Source organism: Phyllobates terribilis, unplaced genomic scaffold (assembly GCF_046119375.1).
Source record: "Phyllobates terribilis strain yellow unplaced genomic scaffold, ASM4611937v1 Scaffold_1__5_contigs__length_1240528914, whole genome shotgun sequence".
Classification (NCBI taxonomy): Eukaryota; Metazoa; Chordata; class Amphibia; order Anura; family Dendrobatidae; genus Phyllobates; species Phyllobates terribilis.
Genome location: NW_027362761.1, coordinates 1093896263 through 1093910853, shown reverse-complemented (window position 1 = coordinate 1093910853; position 14591 = coordinate 1093896263). Strand labels below are relative to the sequence as shown.

At 39.8% G+C, this 14591-nt stretch overlaps 1 protein-coding gene across 2 annotated transcripts in view; it reads right to left on the bottom strand.

Moving 5' to 3' along the window:
• The window catches only part of RBM47 (RNA binding motif protein 47), a 173067-nt gene extending 158728 nt beyond the window's left edge, over positions 1-14339 (bottom strand). The window contains exon 1 of one of the 2 annotated variants that reach the window (XM_073645747.1): positions 13581-14339. The gene's annotated coding sequence lies outside the window, so the exon portion shown is untranslated. The remainder of the gene's footprint in view (positions 1-13580) is intronic. The other variant, XM_073645755.1, reaches the window with a different exon arrangement.
• Between the last annotated feature and the right edge of the window lie 252 nt (positions 14340-14591).

Here is a 14591-nt window from a genome sequence, read left to right as displayed (position 1 = left end):
ATAGACAATGTATACAGAAAGCTGTGGTGTTTGTGGGGGCAGCTTTCTGAGCTCTGCTACATCTAAAAACTCTATGTCACAACTGCGGCACATATTAAACTAAGCGATACATCTTTGGATTCAACTTCTCTTTACCTACATCAGGCTGCTCTCAGAAGAGGTAGCAAACACCTGCTGACAGATTCCCTTTGATGCTGAGATGGAGGTGGAACTTGAAGCTTGACAATGTTAAACAGATAGCAGAAAACAATAGCAAGAGGACTCACTGGTTTGAGCTTGGAAGTAGTAGTAGGTTGTGGGAAAACAGACAGAAGGTGCTGAGTAGATAATTAGCCACATGGCTGTAAATAAGTCTAGTAGAAGCTGAAGCAACTCCTCCAGAGCCCAGGAAAAAGGTGCTATGTTTCCTGAATACTCAGACAGCACATGACTGCCTGAGCCAGCCTAAAAGGGTCTTGACTGATGATGTCAGAGGTATTTGTCAGCATACTACTGTAACCATGAACTAGCACAGAGGGAGCCAGCCATATGGGAAGCAAGGACCTTAGCCAGTACAGGTGAGCAACAGATATGTTCATGCAGCATTTGCATTATACATCAAAGGTGTATATACTCTCCATATATACCTCTTACACAGGCCTCTGATATATGTAACTGTAAAAACTGAGCTAACCTTATTTATAGATAGGACAAATATTCAGCATAAAATAATGTTTTATTTACTGAAATACTGGCTTATTATGGATTTAGGAGTCAAGTGGGTGGTCTTACTCAGTGATTGAAGGTTATCTCTGTATACACAGTTATACTGTAGGCTGTCAATCACTGGTTAGGACCACCCAATTGACTACTAAACCCAGAATGAGCAGAATTTCAAATGGCACTGTATGTTCCGCATAATTTGTATAAATCAATAACAGGTACGGTAAATATAATAATTTTTGCAATGTATCATATCAATTTGCTTCCTTTCTCGCTTAGCAGACACTAATCTCCCCCTGACACTGACTCCTGAACTCTTCATTCACTCTGAAAAAAAAAACAGCTAAAATATGTCTTGCTCATGCCCGACGGACTTCCAGCTCATTCTGATTTCATGTGACACAGCCCATTTCTACAATATGGAGAGGGCAGAGGGGTGGAGAAATGAGGAGCGCAGTGAGGAAACAAGTAGAGGGAGACACAGAAAGATCATACTGATCTAGCCTGATCTAACAACTCTTTTACCTCACCCCAGAACAGGATTCATATCTACACGGATCACTACTGCTGTGTAATGTCCTCCATCTTGCTGCTACTTGGTGCTGTGTAGGAATGAAGAGCAAGAATTCATCCCTGTGCTGTGTATGCGGGGACATAACAACAGACTGTTTCCACCCACCCGCTCAGAGTGGATTGCAAATTGGAGATAGAGGCTGCAGAGGGGAAAACTGGTAAAGATTGCGGATACGAGTCACATAATGGTCAGTAATAGTGTTATTCTTTATGTACAGTACAGACCAAAAGTTTGGACACACCTTCTCATTTAAAGATTTTTCTGCATTTTCATAACTATGAAAATTCTACATTCCCACTGAAGGCATCAAAACTATGAATTAACACATGTGGAATTATATACTTAACAAAAAAGTGTGAAACAACTGAAAATATGTCTTATATTCTAGGTTCTTCAAAGTATCCACCTTTTGCTTTGATGACTGCTTTGCACGCTCTTGGAATTCTCTTGATGAGCTTCAAGTGGTAGTCACCGGAAATGGTCTTCCGACAATCTTAAAGGAGTTCCTAGAGATGCTAAGCACTTGTTGGCCCTTTTGCCTTCACTCTGCGGTCCAGCTCACCCCAAACCATCTGGATTGGGTTCAGGTCTGGTGACTGTGGAGGCCAGGTCATCTGGCGTAGCACCCCATCACTCTCCTTCTTGGTCAAATGGCCCTTAAACAGCCTGGAGGTGTGTTTGGGGTCATAGTCCTGTTGAAAAATAAATGACGGTCCAACTAAACGCAAACCAGATGGAATAGCATGCTGCAAGATGCTGTGGTAGCCATGCTGATTCAGTATGCCTTCAATTTTGAATAAATCCCCAACAGTTTCACCAGCAAAGCACCCCCACACCATCACACCTCCTCCTCCATGCTTCACGGTAGAGTCCATCCATTCACCTTTTCTGCGTCGCACAAAGACACGGTGGTTGGAACCAAAGATCTCAAATTTGGACTCATCAGATGAAAGCACAGATTTCCACTGGTCTAATGTCCATTCCTTGTGTTCTTTAGCCCAAACAAGTCTCTTCTGCTTGTTGCCTGTCCTTAGCAGTGGTTTCCTAGCAGCTATTTTACCATGAAGATCTGCTGCACAAAGTCTCCTCTTAACAGTTGTTGAAGAGATGTGTCTGCTGCTAGAACTCTGTGTGGCATTCACCTGGCCTCTAATCTGAGCTGCTGTTAACCTGCGATTTCTGAGGCTGGTGACTCGGATAAACTTATCCTCAGAAGCAGAGGTGACTCTTGGTCTTCCTTTCCTGGGGCGGTCCTCATTTGAGCCAGTTTCTTTGTAGCGCTTGATGCAACGGCATTTGGGGACACTTTCAAAGTTTTCCCAATTTTTCGGACTGACTGACCTTCATTTCTTAAAGTAATGATTGCCACTCGTTTTTCTTTACTTAGCTGCTTTTTTCTTGCCATAATACAAATTCTAACAGTCTATTCAGTAGGACTATCAGCTGTGTATCCACCAGACTTCTGCACAACACAACTGATGGTCCCAACCCCATTTATAAGGCAAGAAATCCCACTTATTAAACCTGACAGGGCACACCTGTGAAGTGAAAACCATTTCTGGTGACTACCACTTGAAGCTCATCAAGAGAATGCCAAGAGTGTGCAAAGCAGTCATCAAAGCAAAAGGTGGCTACTTTCAAGAACCTAGAATATAAGACATATTTGCAGTTGTTTCACACTTTTTTGTTAAGTATATAATTCCACATGTGTTAATTCATAATTTTGATGCCTTCAGTGTGGATGTACAATTTTCAAAGTGATGAAAATACAGAAAAATCTTTAAATGAGAAGGTGTGTCCAAACTTTTGGCCTGTACTGTACACATACAGGACAGTTTTAATCTTTTCTCAATGTGCTCAGCTTCTCCTGCCCTATAACATTCCTGTGGCAGATCAGACAATTGGTTTAATGTGACAGATTCGTTTTCGAAAAAACATAAGTTTCTCCTCAAATGAAGCTCTAGACAGCAACCTAATCTATTCCTCATCCCACACCGATCATACATAACCATATTTTGGGTTAGTTTCATCTGCACCAATTAACATAAGACAACAGTAGAAAGTTAGAAATGCACAAAAATGTTTGCATGTTTCATCACATGCATTTCTATACTGTGATGGCCTAAAACAGAGTCAGACCATTTGTAAAAATATATAATCATGTGTGAATACAAATGACATGATAATCACATGTCAGAAATTACTAGGTAGCAAGCATTTCTGATGTGTTGTAGTGATAGTAGCGCAACAGGTATAATCACAGGGTAATCCTGTATAATAAAGCATGAAAGTGAGGGTACAAAATATTACATATATAATAAAAAGAGGATGCCCAATGTCTACATTTTGCCATATAAAATGTGGTCTTGTGGCCTGATGTTCCGTCGGATGTCAGCTTCTAAATCCAGGTAAAGAAGCGATGCGCCAGCTCCATTTGCATAGGGCATAATTCTAAACATGGAAGTCTCTCCTGTAATTAAAGGGATTGTCCACTACTAGGACAAGCCCTTCTCAATCTGAATGTTTGCTCCCATTAAAATAAAAACACCTATACTCACCTCCAATGCTGGCGCCGTTCCAACGGCGTCAGCACTGGCTTTCCTGGGGCTCCTGTGAGGTTGATATGTAATGTGAGCCCTGCGCCCCATCAGCGCCTATGGACATATCAAACATCAACAGGAAGTCAGGGCTGCGGCTGCTCTCTCACTTCCTCTTGATGTTTGATTTGTCGATATGAGAGGACAGTAACGCCGCCTCTGATTGGGCGCAGGACTCACGTGACATAACAACCTCACGGGAGCCCCGGATCAGCGCCAGCACTGGAGGCGAGTATAGGTGTTTTTATTTTAACAGGGGCAAACATTCGGATTGAGAAGAGGTTGTCCTAGTAGTGGACAACCCCTTCATCATTATCCTGACATTGAAAGACACCTACAAAAAAATTAAGCTATATACGTAGAAAGTGAGTGGATATTGTGCTATAATAACCTATGAAATGATAAATAGCCACTCAAAGAATGAATTCACTTAAAATGTTATTAAACCATTGAACATACAAAAATATGACTTTAAAAACGTATAACATTAAAAAATGTGGGGAGGATTATACAGAAGAAAGTTAAGGAAAACATATGAAAAGGGTAAGTAGCAGACGCTCCTTGAGAAAGGCGAAACGTAGGTCAGAGTTCTGGGTCATTGACTTCTGGTCAGTTCCTATACTGTACATGGCATACTTGCATTTGACAGGTGCACTTATCTATCTATGTACTATCCTATTGTGATACATTATGATTACTTACATTATCACTTTATCATCGTTAACCTGTTATGTTTAATGCACAACCACTTTATTTATTACTGAGCTGAATACTGATCTACATTATATCCTTTTGTTGGAGTTGTTGTACTAAACATATTCCATTCCTGTGTATGTAAATGTTCTATTGCTAGGTTTGTGTATTGTCTATAAAGTTAAAAAAAAAAACTCCCAGAGGCTCACACACAGAAAAGCCCATGTGACTGTGTTCAGTTTCCGGTGTCTGTGCATGAGAGAAGTAGCCTGCTGATGCTGCACAGAGACACTGAGGCTGTGTGCCCACGAAGCATTTTCCAAGCGTTTATGCTGCGGAATTTACGCAGCGTAAACGCTTGGGAAACGCTTGGAAATCCGTCCCCCATGGTCCCCAATAACAAGCCACAATGTCAATGCCCATGCATTTATGCTGCGCTCAAAAATCTGCAGCATGTCCATTAATTTTGTGGACACGCAGCGTAATCGCCACCAATGACTTGCATTGGACCGCGTGACATCCGCATCACTACATGTGCACAAGCGGATATCACATGGTTCAATGTGCGGATGGTACCCAGGCCTGGAGGAGAGGAGACTCTCATTCAGACCTGGGTACCATAGAAACTGTAAAAAAAAGAATTTAAAATAAAAAATAAAGATTATACTCACCTTCAGATGTCCTCCCGGTGTTTTCTCCCCTCCGTCTGGTCTGCTGTATGGGTCGCGGTGTTGTGAAGGACCTGCCATGACGTCATTGAGTCATGTCACCTGACACATGACTGAATGAATGACGTCACTGCAGGTCCTTCACACCACCGCGAGCCGCCCAAGACACCGGACGCAGCAGAGAAAACACCGGGAGGACATCGGAAGGTAAGTATAATCTTTATTTTTTACTATTCTTATTCTTTTTTTTTTTTTAACTAACTTGGTCACACTACTATAAACCCATGCCGGTTGCATGGATTTATAATTTATATAGTGTGAACAAGTTGTCAAGCACTTTCCAAGTGATGCTAAAATCGCTTGGAAAAGCGCTTGATAACCCGCATGCAGAAATGCATGCAAAGACGCTTCACAAACTCTTCTACTTGGCATGAAAAACACATGTAAAATCCGCATGCGGTTTTCCTGCCAGGGAGAAGCGGAAAAAATATGCAACATTTCTGCATCGTGGCCACATAGCCTTAAGATACAGTATGTATATTCCTGATTCCACAAAGCCTATCATATCTGTACCTGTTTATAGCTAATTAGAGCTTTGTTCTGTTGTCAATACGTTTTGAGAGTATCCTGAATTATCCGCTGCCAACACCTTTTAATGCATAACTTTCTCTGTTAGGCTATGTTCACACTCGTTGAGTTTTGCAGCGTATTTTGCTGCAAATTTTTAGCTGAGTTTTGCAGTACCAGTAAAGTCTATGAGAAACCAGAATTCTCTGTTCACACATGTTGTTTTTTTTGCTGCGTATTTTGTGACTTGGTTGTGTTTTTGGAAAATAGAACATGTCACTTCTTTCAGCATTTTTACAGCAGAAAATGCACCTGCATTTTTGCTGCGTATTTTCAGCGTTTTTTCACCGTTTTTAACGCAGCTGTTTTCCTGCCAGAGAAAAAGTTAGCAGCAGATTTGCAGCAGAAAAAAAATACAACGTGTGTGAACATAGCCTTCATGTTAACCTTTTTTAACGTCATATTTTTGTATATTTAATAGTTTAATAAAATTGAAGTTGCATTTATTCTTAGAGTTGCTATTTATCATTTTATAGGTTATTGCTATGCTGCCACTGCAAACATTAGATGTAGTGTAAATGGGACAACAACAACCATTGTCGCAATTATACAAACTTGAATATTGCATTACAAAATTATAATGCTTAACGAGAAAAATAGATGTTATGATGTACTAATAAAAGGGAATAACTAGAAGCTCAGGGCCCTGGTGCAAAACTATACTTAAGCCCCCTCATACCATACACCCACCCACTCCATCTTCATAACAAGCTGTGAGATTACAAGCAGTCAATATGCAGCAGCGGTCTTATTAACATTACACATAGCAGACCCACACAAATAGTTACAGTAAAAGGCACATCAGCTACACTTGCAGATACATAAAACAAATAAGCAAACACATATATACAGATATAAAGGACAGATTTTAAGCACTCTCATAAACATTAACCATGGATACTTAAGCTACTGCAATGCCCTGAACATTGGGTAAGCAACATAGTGAATCAGAAGAACTATACATTTCTAATTGGAGGTATTTACTAATATTATTATTATTATTATTATTATACCTCCTACATATTGGGATAGGATATTGGAGATGGGAATATCCCTTTGAGCTTAACTTAACCCCTTTAATGGTACTATTTACTAACAGAGTACATATAAATGTCAAGTAAACCTATGCATTCCTGCAGTTTACAATACTCAGAATGATCCCACTGCTTTATTTGTGTAGTAAGAGAACACATCTGACCAATGTTTTTCCTTTATTTTTGGACATCATCCACAATAAGACCTTATCTGTCATGTCTCCGCAGCACAGCTTTTACATTTTTCCCTCTCATACCAGGCTCTGCTTGATACCAACAATGATTTTCCATGAACTTCTCTTTTTCAATTCCTAAAATATTTACAAACTAGAATAGATCCAAACCTGAATAATACAAAAGTCAAAAAAAGGAAAATATGTGGAATAATAGTATTCATCAAAGTTACAGTAAAGTGAGTCCAGCAACTGTATAATCAGAATTTGTATATAGTCTGTAGCCATGGATACACATTGGTGCTGTATACACTACACGGTTGAGTATTCTTAATGAAGGCTGATTTCAGAATTGATTCAGTTTTCATTTAGATGTATGTGACCAATAAAAATTGTTCTGGAAATTATCCCAGAATCAATAAGCATGAGCTATACACATGCTATGTATGATCTTAGCTATTATTGCTAGTGAAAGTTGTTTTCGCCCATTCAACTGTAGTATTACATGTCCAATATTCGAGCTACAGTAATGGCGGGTTTACACTTCATGACCCAGGTTGTTTAATGTGTCCTGATCGACTAATGAACATTCTAAAAAGGTTCTTAATGCTTTTCATTGGGTGTTTGTTCCTTGGGGGTTTGGTGGCTGATTGTTGGGAACACGCGTCACTACAAACGATGGTTCCAATTATTGGCTTGTCTGAATGGGCCTTAAGACATAGATAGTGTGAGCCATTTGGGGAGAAAGAACTGCTGTCTGTTAGCAACTCCCAGCCCTGACTCATTAGAGGGAGGTCAGGATAACTGTCTATGATAACCATATGGGGCACATTGACAGAACCACTCTTCAAAAGACAACACTTTAGCTATCTGTAGGGAAGAATTACCCATAATGTCCAGTGGGATCTATCATTTGCCCAAGCATAGCATGTTTAAATATACTCTGCCAACCTTAGATTTGCTTGGATTTAATGAACATTAGCTAACGAGAAAGACGTTGCCCAACAATAATGTAACCTGAAGTGTTGTAAAATATACACACATACCAGTGTACTAGTGTCGAATGTACAAATATTTTAAATTAGTCATACTAATTTAAGATTAGTGGTAGAAACTAGAACGCTCCATTAAAGGGTTAGTCTAAGTCTGAACAATTGGTCCATTGGATAGGTCATCAACATGAGATATGTGGAGGTTCAAGACCCAACACCCACACTGGTCGGTTGTGGTGCTGGGTGTTGGATCCCACCCAATCTCATGGATAGGTCATCAGTTGTTCACTCCTGCACAACCTCTCAAGCAAAATCTCTATCCATATATATGTATATATGATTTGCTGCGACTTTAAGTACCTGACTGGTACGTGCAGTGAGCTGTTCATATTATAAGTTTATTTCCTACGTTTTTCAGATGTCAGTGTTTCAAAGCACTTGTAGTCCATGTTTATTAGAAACCATGACTGAAAGGATTAAACATAGAAATGCCTGCTGTGACTACATAATTGGCCACCTACGAAATAAACCTACACCTCCAATACGTGAGACTTATTATAGTAGGAAATGCCACAGAAGCCTGCTAAATTGTTACAAAACTGATACATTATTTTTTATAATACATGTAAAATATGTAAGAGCATCATCCATACAACCATAGTATCTAGGCATGAACATCAACCTACTGTGACAGGAAGAATACTAAAGCGCTCCACAATACTCTCTCATACTCTTTCATGGAACCATGGGCGCAGAAAATATTTTGTACAAACTTGATCACTTAAATCAGTGGTTCTCAACTCCAGATCCTCAAGACCCACCAACAGATCATGTTTTCAGGAATTCCTTAGCATTGCACAGGTGATGGAATTATTACCTTTGTAATACTAATGAATGCTGAAAACATGATCTGTTCATGGGTCTTGAGGATCTGGAGTTGAGAACCACTGACTTAAATCATACAACCTTCCACCAAGAGCCAAAATCTTGCTGTATCTCCATAGCTCCAAATGGCAAAACTAGTATTTCAGGTCACTCTGCTTTTTTAACATTATTAACCCTTTACCTGACCTCTCCAATACTTGAACACCAACCCTACGCTATCCAAATAAAGGTGACCATCCACATGAGTCAGCGCTATCTCCCCCGGCTGCTCCATACTTATGGTCACTAAGCTCAGCCAAGCGTTCATGTGTAGTTTTGATAAAGATGCTGTCAGACACCTCTGGTGGTGACTTATGTCCCCAGGAACAACAGGATAAAAAACATTCAAATTGCTCCCCGATCCTTTTCTCTCCTGACATCATCTATCAGGGAAGAGTCATAAGGCACCAGTACTCATCAAATTCTTGGCAAGTACCACAAAGCTGGCCAACTTTTGTCTACTGTATATGAAGGCCTCAATGAAAGGTTGAGTGGGAACTTCTTTCCTTCTTAAAAATGAAAAAAGGTCTTCCTAACTTGATTCTCTCTTATGAAGTTGTCCTCTCTTTCCTTTGGTGCCCTCTATCCCCTAATGTCTCACCAACCACTAACTGTAGCCACTCTCTAGTTTCTAATCCCTAACCCTCAACAGAATGTCACTTTCTTAACCCTGAGACTTAAATTTCCCATTAATCCAGCTGTCTTACTAGGCTCTACGTGGCTCTCAATCAGGGATCTAGACATTATGACGATCTACTTTTTTTTCCCAAAAGATGGAAATGTGTTAGATTGGACAGTACAAATAATGGAAATACTTTTTTTCATGGGTATGAATAACATATAATTAGCTAGCAGTCAGAGAAATGTGCAAAGAACTAAAAGTATTTGTAAAAGTTGGAAGAATTTTCCCATTAGAAAAATTATTTTCATTTTTAAATTTTTTTTTTTATTTGTGAGTATAAAAAGTTTTTCAGATGAAGGTAAATCAGCATCAATGCAGTAACATTAGGTTTCATACATACATCTGTATTACAACACTGTACTAGTTGTCACGAGCCATAATCCAGCACCAATTGGAATTTATGGGGTCATGCTATAATTCGGTATAGCTCTGATTTCATACATATCCAGATTTCAATCCAATATTGTATTACTGCGGAAGTCTCCTCTAGAAGAAATAGCTCTGCAGTACTCTGTCATGTAGAGGCCCATACATTGACACACAGTCCGCCTACAGCTAGTGGCTGGGCACGGAGTTAGGCCAAGGCCAAGGGCTCTTATTCAAATTCTGAAGAATGGAATTTGCACAAGTTAAGAATGAAAATCTGTCCCGATCCCACCCATTCTACATTGTACGTGACTCAATACATGCGTGCATACTTATAGACAATACAACTGTAATGGAAGGGACATTGATTTCTTAATTTATTCACTCCCATGAAAGTACCCAAAAGTATTTCACAATTGCTTGATCTCTGCAAGTTTTTTTGCAGCATTTATTTTTAGTAAATTAAAGCCTAAAGGCATCATAAGGCACCACTGACTTTAATGGGCGTATTGTTTTCATTGGACACCTGTAGTTCTTTACATTTGTCATCTGATAGGAATCTTTACTAATACTAGAGGATTTATATTATAAGCAATATCTATACAGTCAGAATGTACTAAATGGGCATTTAGGAAAAATTCCTTTTACAGCAGGAAAACCCTTTAAAGTTGCCACTGTTCATAGACTGGCACGGACTGGCTCAAAGGATAACAGGAGAATCCTCTGGTAGGCCGCCACTGTGAAGGATTGCTAATGATGAGTGGTGCTATTACACTTGATTCACAATTTGCAGAAAAAGGTATCATCTAATCATTCATTAAACAAGCTAGCCAAGTTAATATTACATAGAAGCAAGAGTAAATTTGTGTACTAGGGTCAGGTTATTTTTATTTGTAGCTGAACAGGGGTCCCCAAGAATCAATGTTACAGATGGGCCTTTGCCAATCTAGACAGACACTGCATAGACAGCTTCCTTTTTGTTGCCTGAAACTGATGTTTGATGCCCAGTCATGGCTGATCTATAAAATTGAGTGATATCCACAATATAGGGGGGTCCTTAGATACTGTACTTTTGAAGCTTTCAGACAAGCATATGCTGCAACAATTGGGAACATAACTCTAAATTTTTGACCATTATGAGACATGAAAATATGAACAAGCATGTCTATGATTTTCTCCCAAGATATTGTCTGACATGGTAAAATAGATATCGGGGTGCACAGAAAGATGTGTTATGCTTACTTGTTATCGCATAAATTGTATGTATATGTGCCACATCAAGTAAAAAAAAAATTCCAAAGAATCAACCAAATATTCTGAAATCTTTAGGATCAAAATGCAAAATGTGTAACATGGCCTTCCACCGACCCTGGGGCGGACATATCATTGGTGCAACCAGGGGCCCAAGAGGTCAGGGGGCCACTACTACCTCCAGAGCAGGTGGAATTTTGCATTGTGATGAGCTATTGGACTACAGAGAGCCCATATACTGTTCTTGCATCGGGGTCCTTTTCTGTCTGTGTCCACCAGTGCACCTACCATGGTGATAGAAGGGACCAGCTATCTTTGCCCCCCTATAGATAACCCCCCTGCGATCAAAACTTTCCTAGATGTGCTGCAATAAACCAGCCTAGAATCATACATTATGCAAGAAGAGGGCACCATAGAACTGAGCTTTCTATATAAATCCCTCTCATAACTCTCGGAATAATCTCTGTTCAGGAAAGCAGGCTGATTTTACAAGTAATCTTGTATACTTCCATTGACAATGTATTTTTCTTTCAAACCAGTACCAGTCTGACAAATCTAGTATTAGAAGTGTAAGCTCCCAGCACCCGTCTGATTAGATTCATTAACATGCCAAATCCTTTCCCTTTCAGCGGGTACAATAAGATGATGATGTGGCATACAAGTCATTACCATGTAAAGTGCAGGAAGTATGGCTAATACTGGGCCGAAGAAATGGACGGAAAGTTCCCTTTAATTCTCTTACACCTGCCGGCTGAGTTTCTCATAGCTCTCCCATGGAAACAGGTGAATGGAGTGGATTTTTTTGAAGTGACCTCACGCAGCTTAGATGCCGGCATGTAAAAGATTTCTTTTTCAAATAAGTAATATATAAGAAGAGGAAAAACGTGCATTGGTTATAAGGGCGAATCTGAACATCTTTAAGGATATTTCCAGGGAATGTGAGCACACGCTACATATCACAATAAGGGCAATGAAGGTTGTGTGAAAATAATTACAAATACATAAATACCATTCAACAATAGCTAAAAAAGCCTCTAAAAATGTCACTATTGTAAAACGGTTCTGACATGTAAAAAAGCACAAAATATAACAGATAGACGCTAGCATTGTATGCCGCTTTGATGCATGTCCACTGAAGCCTAAAATCCGAATGGATGTCACAAAATGACTGTAAGTGCTCGTGCACACAATCGTATTTTCGATCTGAGTGCTATCCGTTAAAAAAATGGGCAGCACTCGGACCAATGTTATTCAATGGGGCAGTGCAGATGAGCGATTTTTTTACTGTGTGTGAAAAAAATGCTCGATTTTTTCACCGGAAATCGGATGAGACTCACCCATCGAAGTCTATATGTGCGAGAGAGAAAAAATCAGATGTCGTACTGAGCCATAGTCTAGAATCCGTTTTTTACGGATACATTGCAATTCGGTATCATAGGAAACTGTAAATGGTGTTGTAAATGATTAATTACTGCTAAAACGAATTGTATACAGATAACAAGTGAGAAAAAAATTGTCCGACTTCTCTGTTTGAAACTCTGATGATTTTTTATTGGGTCGTGTGAACCTACCCTCAGTGTTACATCTGTAGCTACAGACTTACTGTCCTCTAAACGAACAAGTGGCATGCTGCAAACTTTGCTTTAGACAACTGATTATGTATAAGCAATCTGCGCCAATCCAATATAAAGTAAATGTGCACCTTCCCCACGATAACGATGTGGTGCACCACTCCGGTCTGGGCTACGATTATTACATCTGTATTTGCTTGGACAGTTTTTGGGTACTGAAAATGGAACCCTGCATTTCACATCTCTGAATCACGCCTGTGACATATCGAAAATTGACAGCCATGATGCAAACCTATGTGCCATCCCGAGCACCAGTTATACCGTCTGCATCTGAAAATGTATTAGAAGCGTTATGCCACATTAATCCTGTTCTAAAAGGTTTCTGGTTTTCAGAGATTTCTGTCTAAAAATAATGGGTCCAAAAATTCTACCAAGATACAAAGGTGTAAAGATTATCTGCTGCCAGTTGTCACCATAGTACCCTTTAAACATATGGTAGCTAGTGTTCACCTGCTATATACTGATGGAAGAAGTGGAGAAGGAGTGATCCAACTACAATAGTAAATGATTATAAACTTTTTACAAAACATCCTCTTTTTTTAACCATTCACAAATCAATAGTCAAAAGTAATATGTAACTTTCTGAGCCCAGTGCGGAGGGGCACGCTAGTGGTTATGTTCTCCCATGGTCCGTAATAAACACATTTACTGAAGTTTAACACTTACCTGCCTTTTATGTGATTCTGGAGGCCAAGCGGCTTCTCTTTTACTGTGCTGTAAACCTGCGCTCTGGAGACGTCTCTGTGTGACTCAAAACCTGTTGCATCTCCTGCTTTCCTTTACACTGGCAGGAGAAGGATCTGCGAGCACCTCCTGTTGTTGATAGCAACCAAACCCTCTAGCCTGAACGCTCACTTTCAGTCTTAATTTTTCTTTTTCCTTTTGAGAACTAGAAAAATGCACAGAACAACTACAACAAAAAAATCTCGATTACCAGGTTCCTACTAATCTCAAATCCTCGCTGCACATTCCAATAATATAAAAAAAAGGGTCTCAGAAGGATATTTTAATAAAAAAAAAAAAGCCTGACTAGACGGAAATGATTAGGAGTATGTGGCATGCCGAAAGCCCACTTTGCTTTAGAGGAAAAGCGGATAAAGTAGTATTCAGAGTCAAGCACTAGAGGTTTGGCTGGGGCAGTCTTATCAGTTTCACTCTGTGAAAAGCCTGTCTCTTGCTGGTATACTCCCTGCCTTTAAACTCGCCAAACCAGAATCTAACTTCTAACTAACACAAGCAACTTCCCGCACATCCAAACTGAAATTTTATCCTGCTCAGTGAGCCCTTACTGGCCATGGGCCAGTGCAGCATTCCTCTCCAGATACCTTCACTACAAAGGCAAAAGTGCTCGTAGTGCCTTCATTTGGGTTCTTCTTAGTTACAGAGAGGGAGTTCCATATTTCGATATCTGGGAGAAGTTATGTCTACGCTTCATACAGTTTTTTCTTTAGCTTTGCATTTTTTTTTTTTTTTTTTTCCTCCCAGGCACCTGATTCATTTCTCCTTTCTTAGCATTTGTCAAACTTCCACAAACTGGAAATGATGCAGCAAGAATAATCGCTGTATATCATGCTTACGCAGCAAAAGCTCAAGCCATGTGGATGATGCCAATGCAGACAATACCATGAAGGTGGGCGTAACGCCCTATCACCCACTCAGTTCTGTGCCCTCTCTGAC